Source organism: Ovis aries, chromosome 1 (assembly GCF_016772045.2).
Source record: "Ovis aries strain OAR_USU_Benz2616 breed Rambouillet chromosome 1, ARS-UI_Ramb_v3.0, whole genome shotgun sequence".
Taxonomy (NCBI): domain Eukaryota; kingdom Metazoa; phylum Chordata; class Mammalia; order Artiodactyla; family Bovidae; genus Ovis; species Ovis aries.
The window spans coordinates 173,173,926-173,186,487 of record NC_056054.1 but is presented as its reverse complement, the minus strand read 5'-3'; the positions used below and the strand labels follow the sequence as shown (position 1 = coordinate 173,186,487).

Here is a 12,562-nt window from a genome sequence, read left to right as displayed (position 1 = left end):
CTATTCTAGTGAGGTTGCAAGAAAGAACCAAGCTCTAGGAGCCACTAAGTATCATGGGTCACGCATTTATTAATTCATTCAACAGCATTTATTAAGTGCTTTCTCTGTGCCAGGTACTGTGGTTATTGTAAGAGATACCCAATAGGTGTGGTCCATGCTAACGGGGGCTTTCCATTAAAATGCGCTAAAGGTGGCACAGTGGTAAAGATTCTGCCTGGCAAAGCAGGAGACCCAAGAGACATGGGTTTGATCCCTGGGTTGGGAAGATCCCCTGGAGCAGACAATGGCAACCTGCTCTGTATTCTTGGCTGGAGAATTCCATGGACTGAGGAACCCATCAGGTTTTAAAGAGTTGGGCACAACTGAGAAACTGAGCCAACACACACACACCAACGGAGCTTATGGTCCAGCAGCAGAGATGGATGTGAGACACAACATAATACAAAGTGTTCCTCGGAATTAGGGATGGAGGCAGAGCAAGCCAGTTTCCAGCGATGCAGGAATCTAAAAGTAGAGGAGCAATGCAGGCTCTGAGGGTACTGAAGGTTTACCTGTTTTAAAGAGTAAAGCGGCTTTCCTTAGCTAAGGAAAAAGGCTGGATTATGGGATCTTTAGATTCTTAGATTGGCTTTGTGTTCTATGTAGAAAAGAATACCGCTTTGGGACATGTCCTTTTATGATTTGGGGGGGTCACTATGATTCTTTTAAAACTCTAGAATTTGTGTGTAGTAGTGAGTGGTAGGGAGAGATTATTTTGTTTGTTTCGGAAAGTTCAGTAAGGCTAAATGTACTACTAGTATTCAGAAAAAAAGAAGTTTAAGTATTTGTGGTTATAAGAAGATATTTCAGAAAATATGACACAATGGAGGTTTCAGGTGGTAGCTATACTGAACAAAAAAGTTTACATGCTGGCAATAAGAATGACCATTTCCATAATTAAAGCATGTCTGGTAAGAATGGCAATCACTGGATATTGATGGAGATTTTAGTTTGTGTCTATATTTTGGAGAGGTATAATTAAAGCTTGATTTTATGTCATTTCTTATGAAATAGACCTGTTACTCTACAGGGGTGGTGTATCTTTGGTAAGCTATGCAATTTGTATTGATATTTGCTTTATCTCTGTATGTTCATGGACAAAGATTTCCAGTGGAGACAGAGTTGCTTAGAGGTTAGAACTGCTGCTTCTGGACACAGAAAGATCTGAATTCAAACATTGGTTCTGCTATTTACTAGTTACATGACTTTGGATAAACTTTAAAATTTTTTTTTCTTTTTTGAGGAAACTTTGGTTTGTAACATTACATAAATTTTATGTATACAACATTATATTTATACTTCTGTATATTTATACTTCTGTATATTTATACTACAGCACACTCACCACCAAAAATTTTGTTTCCATCCATTGGGCAAACTTTTTAAACCTACTAAGCCTTAGTCCTCCGTTTCATAAACTGTAAGATGAGGTTTATAATGGTTCCTACCTGTTAGGCTTATTGTGAGAATCAAACAAGATGTTGCATATTAAAACAGTCTCTGACAATAAATAGTGGCTCTTATTTTAAGTGTAGCTTGTCATATAATGTTTTGTGTCCAGTGATATAGAGCCCTAGAAGATAAATAGAAATTTTATATTCTGAAGATGATAGTTAAAATGCTTGAGAGATTTGAGAGGACCATTCTTGGAAGATTGCTAAAATTTAATACAGTAGCACAGTCATTATAATGGATAGAATGGACTAAATATTTCCCTCTGTTTTCTTTACAAAAGCTAGTGATGTTCACGGTAATTTAGATGACCTTGGAGAATTTCAAAGTATTTATGCTCTTCTGACTTGTCTCATTTAGTTTTCTTAATATGTCTATAGTCGAACAAGAACTCATTTTTAGCTCCAAGTCACCCTTGCATCCTTAGGAAAAGGCAATGGTGACCCACTCCGGTACTCTTGCCTGGAAAATCCCATAGACAGAGGAGCCTGGTAGGCTGCAGTCCATGGGATCGTGAAGAGTCGGACACAACTGAGCAACTTCACTTTCACTTTTCACTTTCATGCATTGGAGAAGGAAATGGCAACCCACTCCAGTGTTCTTGCCTGGAGAATCCCAGGGACGGGGGAGCCTGTTGGGCTGCTGTCTATGGGGTCGCACAGAGTTGGACACGACTGAAGCAACTTAGCAGCAGCCACAGCAGCACCCTTGCATCCTTAGCACTCTGCAGTCTTGATGGCATCTTTCAAAGTGTGGTTCATCAGAATCACCCAAGTGACTTGTTACAAATTCAGATTCCTGGCCCTGACATGTGAGGAAGTCTCCTCCAAATTTTAAATAAATATCCCAACCCAGCTTATTTTTATCAGCATCTAAGCTGAAGAATGACATGACCACATAAATGATGGTGCTTCACAAGTCAGCTCTACTCCACAGACTCCATCAGGATGTGCCTATTATTTAAATAGTAACTTGTATGAAACATTTATGGGAGACACCCTAAAACTCTCACAGGACACAAAACTATTTGTTCTTTATGCCTTAACAACCTTTCCAAATCACTTGATTAAAAATGATTTACTGTCTCTTCTAGTCTTCAGAAACAACTGTCTTCCTCTGCTTGCTGTGGTTACAGCTAAACTTTTATTTTATCCCTGTTGCTGAAGAGAAGAGCTGAGGATGGAGCAAATATGAATAAGCGTGTGATTAGGACCCATAGAGATCTCCTGGTTTATGCAAACCTCTTCATGGTCAAACTGGTTAAAGCTGACCTTTCTCTCCCCCACTTCCCTCTGTCCTTAAAGTCTCAGGTATCCCTGGCATATATCCCCATGACATCCCTAACCTATATAGCCCTAACACTTCCGTTTTGATCACTACTCCAGACCCATGTTGATCACATCAGCCAAATACCTGTGATTACTGTCTCATTCTGCTTCTAGGAATTTGATAGCCATGAAGTCAGTAAAATTTATATTTCTATGTTCCAATTTGTAAACCAAAAAATTACGTATGTACAAAGGTGTCAACTCAAGTTCTGGGGTGAGAAATAGGAAAGGAAAGATGCTTGTGAAGTCGAGGAGGAAATCTCTACCTTTGTATTGCCTAAGTGATTGCAGGTAAAGAGGCAGGTAAGCCCCAGAGGTGGGTCTGATGCTGGCTGCCCCAATATGTTGAACCTGTGAATAGTTAACTCACTAAGCCATTGTCTACTGCCCAGGCAACGCGACAAGATTTGATATTTGAGTTCCCTGGTTTAGGGGATTAATTCATGGATGAAGCAATTCCAGTTTACTTTTGGAGGGAGGGGCATGCCATCAGCATGTGGAATCTTAGCTCCCTGACCAGGGACTGAACCTATGCCTCCTGCATTGGCAGTGTAGAGTCTTAACCTCTGGACTGCCAGGAGATGCTTCTGGCTTTACTGGAAATGTGTGTGTGTGTGTTCGTTCAGTGTGTGCAGTCGCTCAGTCTTGTCTGACTCTTTGCAACCCTCTGGACTGTAACCCACTAGGCTCCTTTGTCCATGGGGTTTACCAGGCAAGAATCCTGGAGTGGGTTGCCATTTCCTTCTGCAGGGGATCTTCCCCAACCCAGGGATCAAAACTGCATCTCCTGCATCCTCCTTGCATTGCAAGTGGATTCTTTACCACTGTGTCATGGGGGAAGTCCTTACTGGAAACAGACATCCTTTATGTGGTAAATCTGAAAAGCAAAACCTCTTCAGCATGACTCTGCTACTATCTTACACCAGAAACCTGTCTATTTAGCCACTTTAATAAAATCAGGTGCATATGCCGAGCTGGCTGCACCAGCACTGTGGTTCACGGGGGTGGCATTACAGAGTCTGTTACAAAGCAATGGTGAGACACATGGACTTTGCAGTCAGTGTGAGCACTGAGTCCTGGCTCTACCCTTCACCAGCTGAATGATCCTGAACAAGTTATCTAGCCTCATTCATCAACTGGAAGGATGAGGATAATAGTAGCTGTGATAATAAGTTTATGGGCATATCCTATTGTCCCTTGCATGTCATAACACTCCATGAGTGTTCTTTTCCTTTGCCCTCTTATGATTCTGCTGTCCCCATCATTTCTTTACATCCTGTCCAAAGATGTGCCTTGATTCCCTAGTCTTCACTTTCTCAGTTTTGTTTATTAATTCAGCAAATATTTCCTGAGTGCCTGTTATGTGCAAGGCACTATTTGAGGTAAACAATCAGAGAACTAAACAGAAATCCTTTCCATCAGGGAGCTTACATTCTAGTTGAGGGGACAAATGTAATAGCCAATAAACCTCGTAAATGAGTTAATCATGTTGTATGCCAAGTGGGGTGGGTGTTATGGAAGAAGAACCAAGGAATGGAGATTGGAAGTAGAGATAGAGTTGTTCCAGTTTTAAATATGATCAAGATAGGTCTGAGTTGTTCAAACACAGAGCTGGTGGGAACTCCCTGTTTTTGTGAAGTTGCCAGAGCTCACTATATTTGGGCAGTTTTAGGCAAAAATGAGAGGCTAGAGTGCCTAAAAGAAGTAGGATGTTATTCCTTAATTTCTCAAATACAACAGGAGAGCAGTAGAAAGCAGCTTAGTGATGCTTACCCATTAGGTGGCAAGAATGGTTTTTCTGCTTATCTCTCTTGGACTCAGTCTCTAAGGTCATAGAATCTTTATCCCTCACAATCCTCAGTTTATGGTCTTGGGTGATGGTTAGTATCATCAATAAAAAATAAGAAATTGGTTTCTTATACTATATCTCTGTGTTTTATATAACAGAAATCCTTTGCAACTCAGGGAAACACATGATTTAGTTGTAAACCCATGATTAGACCTAACCTTAGAAAATTTTTAAGAAAATTCTGAAAGAGATGGGAATACCAGACCACCTGACCTGCCTCTTGAGAAACCTATATGCTGGTCAGGAAGCAACAGTTAGAACTGGACATGGAACAACAGTCTGTTGTTCCAAATAGGAAAAGGAGTACATCAAGGCTGTATATTGTCACCCTGCCTATTTCACTTATATGCACAGTACATCATGAGAAACGCTGGGCTGGAGGAAGCACAAGCTGGAATCAAGATTGCTGGGAGAAATATCAATCACCTCAGATATGCAGATGACACCACCCTTATGGCAGAAAGTGAAAAGGAACTAAAAAGCCTCTTGATGAAAGTAAAAGGGGAAAGTGAAAAAGTGGGCTTAAAGCTCAACAGTCAGAAAACAAAGACCATGGCATCTGGTCCCATCACTTCATGGGTAATAGATGGAGAAACAGTGGAAACAGTGACAGACTTTATCTTTTGGGGCTCCAAAATCACTGCAGATTGTGACTGCAGCCATGAAATTAAAAGACGCTTACTCCTTGGAAGAAAAGTTATGACCAACCTAGATAGCATATTGAAAAGCAGAGACATTACTTTGCCAACAAAGGTCTGTCTAGTCAAGGCTATGGTTTTTCCAGTGGTAATGTATGGATGTGATAGTTGGACTGTGAAGAAAGCTGAGTGCTGAAGAATTGATGCTTTGGAACTGTGGTGTTGGAGAAGACTCTTGAGAGTCCCTTGGACTGCAAGGAGATCCAACCATTCTGAGGAGATCAGCCCTGGGATTTCTTTGGAAGGAACGATGCTAAAGCTGAAACTCCAGTACTTTGGCCGCCTCATGCGAAGAGTTGACTCATTGGAAAAGACTTTGATGCTGGGAGGGATTGGGGGCAGGAGGAGAAGGGGACGACAGAGGATGAGATGGCTGGATGGCATCACTGACTTGAAGGACATGAGTCTGAGTGAACTCCAGGAGTTGGTGATGGACAGGGAGCCTGGCATGCTGTGATTCATGGGGTCGCAAAGAGTTGGACACGACTGAGCGACTGAACTGAACTAGAAAATTTTTATTAAAAGAAAGGAGCATAATTTATTTTTAAAGCCTGATAAAGTAAAAAAGAGCACTGTGGTGTCCTGCCACTAACTACCCTTTAACAGTCTACGTCCAAGACGTTCTTACCTGTGAACTGGGAGTTGAGGGAGGTGTCCCTTCCACCTCTCTAATTCGAGTCTTTCAAAAACTCCAAGAAAAAATTACTCCTAGAAACTAAAATAGGTATAATGCTTATAATCTCTTGACATCTGCTTTATTGAAAACTGCAATTAAGGTGATTTGTCCATTTTTGGATGGGAACAAAAGTGGGGTGGTAATCTTCTACATATTATTTTTGCCTCCTTCCCTTTCATGCAATAAATGAAGGGGAGAATGTTCTTACCTGCTCACTGACAGTTTTGCCAAACACATAGAACTTTAAGGCCTTACTATTAGATGTTATCTGTCAAACACTTAAATTAATCCAGTACTTAGAAACTTTAAGAGACCTACAAGTGACAAGCCCTGTCCTCAAGGTCTCAAAACATTTTTACTTCAGTTCAGTCACTCAGTCGTGTCCAACTCTTTGTGACCCGATGAACTGCAGCATGCCAGGCCTCCCTGTCCATCACCAACTGCCAGAGTCTAGGTTGGTCATAACTTTCCTTCCAAGGAGAAAGCATCTTTTAATTTCATGGCTGCAATCACCATCTGCAGTGATCTTGGAGCCCAGAAAAATAAAGTCAGCCACTGTTTCCACTGTTTCCCCATCTATTTCCCATGAAGTGATGGGACTGGATGCCATGATCTTAGTTTTCTGATTGTTGAGCTTTAGGGCAACTTTTTCACTCTCCTCTTTCACTTTCATCAAGAGGCTCTTTAGTTCTTCTTCACTTTCTGCCATAAGGGTGGTGTCATCTGCATATCTGAGGTTATTGATATGTCTCCCAGCAATCTTGATTCCAGCTTGTGCTTTGTCCAGCCCAGCGTTTCTCATGATGTACTCTGCATATAAGTGAAATAAGTAGGGTGACAATATACAGCCTTGACATATGCCTTTTCCTATTTGGAACAAATCTGTTGTTCCATGTCCAGTTCTATTATAATATCAGAATTAATTATATTAGTAATATGTTATTACATAATATAATCTTCATTTTACATGAGAAGAAATTGAAAGACATACAAAGATCTACCAATAAACAATAATAATAATAATAAAGTCACTCCAAACTATAAACCAAGGCTTTTCCTTAATCTCCTGAACCGGTGACTTGCAAACCACTGCCTGCAGGCCAAATATGCTTACTCTTATTGCTCACTCCCACCCCGACCTATTTTTATATAGTTTTTACATTTTTGTAATGCTTGAAAAAAAATCCCAAAAGAATGTTTTTTGACATGGAAATTATATGAAATTCACATTTTAGTGTTCATAGATAAAGATTTATAGGACCACACACAACCATTCCCACTGCTTATAAATGACCTGTTTTATGTGAGTATCTGCATGTGCTGGAGAAGGTCATGGAAACAGCGTGACCGCGGGTTGACCTGCACGTGGGTCCGGCACATTTGAAGGTGCCACACGCGCTCCCCTGTCTTGGAATGCCCTTCCGCCCACCATTCCCTCAGTGAGAGCTGTTCTAAGGTCAAAGCCTTGCAAGACTAAGATGTTGAGACGATATGGACTGAATATATGACTGACTGAACCGAGGTAAGGTCTCTGTATAAACTTTCAAGATTCTGGCGGCGGGTGTGGAGACCTACCGCCACCACCTCACCTCACGTGACTTTCCTCACCACACCTCACCTCACGTGACTTATCTCACCTCCCCTCATGTGACTCACCTCACCTCATGGGATTTTCCTCACCACACCTCACCGTGGCTTATTAAACCTGTCTCCTGCCCGTCTGGAGTGGCCTGTATCTGTCTTCAGTCTCTGTGCCTCCTGTGTCTGGAGTCAGTTTTCAAACTAGAAACATGGCCGCTTTCTCTTGAAAATGGCTGTGTTGAGTAGTCCTGACAAAAATCATATAGCCCACAAAGCCTAAAGTATTTACTGTCTGGAGCTTTAGAGAGAAAAATTGCCAATCTTTGGTCTAGCCCATATGGTTGTCTTTGTTAAGGGTCTAAGAAGAATATATATAGATTTATGACATTTCAGGCCATCCTTATTTTAAATATACTTGCACATGGTACCATTTTGCAAGAAAAACTACACGTCCTTTCACATGCTACTGTGTTTCCTTCTTTATGGGTTGTTAGTTGTTATTCATGGACATTCCTACTTCTTCATTCATTCACTTCATGAGCCCTTATAGTGCACTAGCCTGGGAACAAATGAGTAACACAAAGAAGCTTTATTAGTTAACTTCTATAGAAAAGTGATGGACAAATGTGAGGGCTTCCCTGGTGGCTCAGTGGTAAAGAATCTACCTGCCAATACAGGAGACCTGAGTTCGATCCCTGGGTCAGGAAGATCCCCTGGAGAAGGAAATGGCAACCCACTCCAGTGTTCTTGCCGGGGAAATCCCATGGAAAGCCTGGTGGACTATAGTCCATGGGGTCCCAAAAGAGTCAGACACAACTCAGCAACTAAACAATAACAACAATGGACAAATATAGACCATTGTTGTACAGTAGTGAGAAGCACCATCCTAGGATTATGGCTGGGACAGGAAAGAAGGTGTTTGACTCAGCTACAGGGGTTGGTAAATGCTTCGTAGAAAAGAACACACTTGAACTGAGAGCAAGAGTATAAGGGGTTGAGAGGGGACATGATTCCATGTTAGAGCAATATTTTCCAAGACTTGTGATCATCAGGGTTCAGTACAGGAAACAGAAAGCCATATGGTCATTTTAAGAAAGTAAAGATTCATGGGGGATTAGGACAAAATCATGGAAGGACCAGAATAGGCTATAGACTGGCCTACCAAGAGTGATTCTCAAAAGACTATAGTACTCTCCCACTGAGGCCATCGCTGGACTGCTTCAGACCAAGAATACATTGTCATTCTCTAAGAAGGATCAGGAAGGCCGTCCTGATGCTGCTGCCACTGGACTCTTAGAGCAAAGGATCTGTGCAAAATTGTTTGCCAATAGAAAGACAGCCAAGAGAACAGGAACATGGCCTCAGCTCTGTTTTAAATTTCTGAATCTCACAGGAGCACATCTACTTTGTGCATTCAGAGCTCTTGCTGCAAAAAATTTTAAGAAGGAAAGCCATTAGCTTTCTAGTCTCTGCAACACAGGAAGGCACGCTTACTTACTTCTAAGTAAGGTGGGATGGAGGTTGATCAAGCCAAACCACAGAATCCACCACATGTACAGAATCAATGTCACTGCCCATTCAAAGAATTGCAAATAGTTTGGGTTGGCTACAGCAGTAGTTTCCAGATAGTCGAGTGGATCCCTTTTAACACCAAAATATTGGGCCTCCAATGTGAATGACAGTAGTTTTATTTAATATCCTGTAACTGAGAAATGTATTACAAATAGTTTCATTCAAAAGCAATTTTATTAATCATAATAGCAAAAAAATACATTTGGAAAATGATGGTGATAAAAGTAGCTCATATATACTGCATGCATGTTAATTCAGTGGTAATGTATATGTGTTTAAGCTATATCATTTAGTTAGTCAGCAGATGATGACTAAATGGTCCAGGACCACTTCTAAATTCCAAAACTCTTTTCAGTAATGCCTGGGAAACTAGATATTTTAAGCTCACACTTGGAAATCATTGAGCCTTAATAGCTTAGGGTGTGTGATAAGGAAGATGTAAGCAAAGAGGATCTAAAAGAAGGCTAGTTTCTTTAGATGTTAATTAGGAGGTGAAGGGGAGTTACTGAATTTTAAGCAAAGAAACGATGAAATCAGATTTTCATGTCAGAAAGACCAGTCTGGCAAAGTCTGGCTGATGAAGGAATAAAAGACTGAAGACAAGTAGAAAATATAGGAGGTTATTTCAATGATCCAGGTGGGAAACTCAGGAGTCTAATAAACAAGGTAAAGATAGTGGGGATGAAGAGTAATGAATATTTAGCAGCAGGATTGATTGCTGATTGATTGATTGATTCAGTGTGATATGGGTGACTAAGAGGACAGAAGAAAGAGAACATGCTTGGGTAACCATGTAAATATGAAACACAGCAGAAAAAAATAAATTGTTCCAAGTTCTCAAGATATACTTTTTAATATTCTCAAGAAATATATATGCATATTTAAAGTAAAAATTAGTAAAGTGACATGATTACTGTTCTAAGTGAGTCAGAACATGATAACTGCTATAAGCATAACCCTCAAGTCCCAGTACCTTGATACAATAAAGATATGTTTCTCATTCACATCACAATCGAATGAAGGTTGATATGTGTGCATGTGATGGTGAGAAGAGAGGCAGACTTTGGCCCATGTGATTATTTACAGACCCAGACTTTTCCTTTCACTGATTCCACCATCTCCTGGGGCCACAGGATTCTCTACATTCATCTGGACAAAGGGAGATAGGGAGCTGAATTTTTTTTTCCACGTGTCCAGGGCATGAACCAGGCATGGGCACAGAGCAAAAGCCAAGCTGGGATAAACAAGGAGTTGTTTTGTCCCTCACTGATATGAAACAGGCACCACGAACCAACCAGGTGCCACTCTACCCAGGCCAGGGACAAGGGAGCTGAATTTTAAATAGGAAGATTTTATGGAAAGGAAGAAATGTACATCACTTGTGCACACTTACCAATGGTTAAAACTCAGTCATGGGCATGAGACACAATCTAGCTGTGTGCCCAGGAAAAGGAAAACATGACTTTCAGGAGTGTTTAGCTAGTCTCTACCTTAAGCACTTGTTCGGTTATAATGAAGAACTCAGAGAATTTTGAAATATGATTACAGTGAATGACAAAGTGATTTGAGTTTAATTAGACAATGTCTAAATGTGATTGATGTAATGGGAAAATCTGTGAAACATTTGATTGTATTACTGAAGAAATTCTGTGGTCATATAGTGTGGGAACTGAAGAGAAATGGGAGAGAGTAATGCCTGTATTGAGTCCTGAAATAGGTGAACCAAAGACAAAGAAATTATCACTGTCCTCTGGGTTGGGGTACTCGACCTGTTTATTCATGAACTCTTTATTAAGTACCATCTGCTAGGCACTGTTCTAGGTACTGGAATAGAAACGCCTTATCCTGTCTGCCACAGAGCCATATCCCTAGAGTAGAGGTGGGCCTACTACATCCTCATGGCTTGAAGGCCCACGCTTTTATCATGTTCTACTCAATTCACTTTACTCTGATTCTCTGCTAAGCAAATGCCTTCTAATTCTCTCTAGACTGTCTTTGATTGACTAACATAAGTCTAATCCTTATGATTCCTGCAGCCTCGTCTCCTCCTCACCCTCATCTTCCCCTTCCTCCTCGTTTGCTGTCGTCTCCATAGTCGTGCTCATCATAATAAGCAGCATTCATTGAGAACAGGGCATTGTGTTAGGTACTTTATATATTTCTTCTAATTCTCCTGACAGTTGCATTTGATAGATGCAAATACTGAGTCTCAGAGAAATTTAGAGGGCAGTTTGCCCTCAGAGTTACTAGTGGTGAGCCTGGATCAGAAACCAGTTCTGCTGACTTCATAGCCCAAGTTCTTACTACTGTTATAAAGAAATAAATCTGCACCTGGGTTTATAGATCAATCCCAGAGAATTTGTTAAATAAGATTAGTTGAATTGATCAAGTATGGGTATTTTGACAAAATCAGGTTTCTGATCCCACAACACTCAGGACCTGATACTGAGACAAGAAAACTCCTCAGAGGTCCTCAACCCTATGAGGTCTCATCAGGGCTGCTGGTTGAGCATTGACCTCTCTTCCTTTTTTAAAGGTAAAAAGTCATGTATTTTAAATGAAATATAGATGACTTATAATGATAAAGAATCTGCCTGCTGTGCAGGAGACCTAGGTTCAATCCCTGTGTTGGGAAGATCCCTTGGAGAAGGGAATAGCAACCCACTTCAGTATTCTTGCCTGGAATTCCATGGACAGAAGAGCCTGGCCAAGTGGGATACAGTCCTGGCAGGGTCTCAAGGAGTAGGACACAACCAAGTGACTAACACTTTGATTTTTTAGGTGTACAGCATAGTGATTTACTACTTTTGCAGATTATATTCCACTATAAACTATTATAAGATGTGAACTTCCTTGATGGCTCAGAGGTTAAAGCATTTGCCTGCAATGCTGGAGACCTGGGTTCAATCCCTGGGTTGGGAAGGTCCCCTGGAGAAGACAATGGCACCGCACTCCAGTACTCTTGCCTGGAAAATCCCATGGACGGAGGAGCCTGGTGGGCTACAGTCCACAGGGTAGCAAAGAGCTGGACATGACTGAGCAACTTCACTTTTAATGGGTATAATTCCTTGTACTATACAGTCATTTCTTGCTGCTTATCTATTTTACATATAGTATTTTTAAATCTATGATGGCCATACCTCTAATTTGTCCCTGAAATCCCTATTTCCGAACTTTTAACTTCAACATTTGTGACCTGGTAATATCACAAAATAATCTGTCTGTCAGAGAGAACTGTTAACATATTTATATTTTATAATGAGAAAAAATATTCTCATAAATAAAGCCCAAACAGATACAAAATTTACTGGTTTCAAGATAAACATTACATTTGATTCCTTCAACAAAAAGTATACTGTGTAGTTGC

General features: G+C 40.7%; 1 non-coding gene across 1 annotated transcript; it reads right to left on the bottom strand.

Moving 5' to 3' along the window:
* Positions 1-10,380: 10,380 nt before the first annotated feature.
* On the bottom strand, positions 10,381-10,519 carry LOC114111347 (small nucleolar RNA SNORA48). Its single transcript, XR_003587418.1, has one exon. It is a non-coding gene; the product is annotated as a small nucleolar RNA SNORA48 (small nucleolar RNA).
* Positions 10,520-12,562: the final 2,043 nt, after the last annotated feature.